Raw genomic sequence first — 2,013 nt, 5'->3', positions numbered from 1 at the left:
TTAGTTGAATAGTGTTATTAATTATTATTTTGTTTTTAATTGCAACAACTCTATTAACTTTGTAAAATCACAATTCTCAAACAATGTCATTTACTACAGACAGAACCAGTAGGAAGAAATTCTCTATTGGGCTATAAAATCACAAGAACATATTCTTTCTGCATATTTACATTTCTAACCTTATACGTCTCTAAATCATCTGTAATTTTATCTGTTTTGGATTTTTAGTCAAAAACACTGGGAAAGCAAAGTTCCATTCTCTAATGATAGTCTGATAAGTTCAGTCAAGCTTATTAGAAAATACTCTAGTATGACTTCAAAATGACAAGCACACATTAATTTGTATTTTTCTAAATCCAGGATAACTGTTTTTATTACAAACATAGTTTCAAAAATTATTCCAAGTTTAGATATAAGAAAACACAGACCCAGAGTGGTTCAGTCATTATTTTTATTTTTGCTAGTGAAAAAACTAAACTTTCAAGTGAGTTATGATCCCACTTGAATCAAATGTATGAAATATGATATGTCAAGAGCTATGTAATGTTTTGAACAACCAATAAAAAAAGAAAAAAAGAAAAAAACTAAACTTTAAAGAATTCACATATGCATCCTAATTTCACTCATTTAGTTAACAGTAGAGTTATAATTATTGTAATTATTCCATGACTTTTAGTCACATAGAATATTCTGCCTCACAAAATAAACAGTTTGATAATGGAGACAGGCAATTACAATATATGTATTATGAAAAGTGTTAGTACATCCTTATGTGTTCATTTCTGTTCTCTCTCCTCCCCCCCCTCCCACTTCATACATTGAGATCTCCACACTCTCCCTTCTCTTTTTTTCACTGCTATTCTGTCTTTGGACTTATCCTATGCTTCAGACTCTTCTTCACTACTTTCTTTTGTACAGTCTTCAGTGATAGCTCTCACCCTCATCCCTCCTTAACAACATTATATCCCTAGGACTCTAAAAGGCTTTCTCTTCTTATGGCATGGGGGTCATTTCTTCTTTCAAATTTTAAAACCCTCCCTTCAAACTCTCTAAGCTGTCTAATTTCCTGACATTTTGTTGAATCTGCTACTTGAACATGTCCAGGGTCAAAAAGGTGTTACTTGTGTCCCACAGGGATAGGAGACCATATTTAATGCTTGCCTTGTCTTTTCATCTTTTCTGTCAGTTGCCTCAGGACCCTATTCATCAGTCTAAGCAAATGGACTAACTCTTTATTACTCTGATTATTTATAATGGATTCTAAATTTTTTAAATGGTGGAGAAAAATCAGGCACTCTCAGGGTAAGGCCTCCCACAGCTTCCATTGTTTGGCAGCATTCTGTCCTTAACTGCATTGAGGGTTTAAGACTATCATGAGGAAAGTAATCATGCTTTGGGGAAAATGTTAAAGACCTCCTCTGGCAAGTGGAAGCCCAATAGGTTACTGTGCTCACAGAGGTACATTAAGACAATAGGGTAAAGAATCTCCAGGTGGAGACCCAATGGAAGATAGAGTGCCAATAACAATGCTTAAGGCCAGAACTCCACCAGGTCACATGCTGAGAGGGATAGAGGGACACCTCACCCTCTAATATACTCTGACTTGTCTTCCAGATGGGTAACTAGATAGATGTCCATACCACAAGATTCAGCCCTCCACTACATCTTTAGAAATTGGGATAAGTTTAACTCCAAACCCATAAAAAAGATGTTCTTTGTCTCATTTCCTTTGTCTTCCTTGTGAAATACTTTCTTTTCTGCTTCTTGTGACTTTGGTTTCTTTCTTCAGTGTTCTATAGTTTTCATTGTAGAGGTCTTTCACCTCCTTGGTTAGATTTAGTCCTAGGAATTTTTTGAGAGTATTGTAAATGGGATGGTTTTCCTAATTTCTTCCTCAGCAGATTTATTGTTGGTATATAGAAAAGTATTGATTTTTGTATGCTGATTTTGTAATGTGCTACTTTTCTGAATTGATTAGCTCTAGCAGTCTTTTGGTGAAGTTTTTTATCTAGG

Source organism: Marmota flaviventris, chromosome X (assembly GCF_047511675.1).
Source record: "Marmota flaviventris isolate mMarFla1 chromosome X, mMarFla1.hap1, whole genome shotgun sequence".
NCBI classification, from domain to species: Eukaryota; Metazoa; Chordata; class Mammalia; order Rodentia; family Sciuridae; genus Marmota; species Marmota flaviventris.
This window is presented reverse-complemented; position numbering follows the sequence as displayed.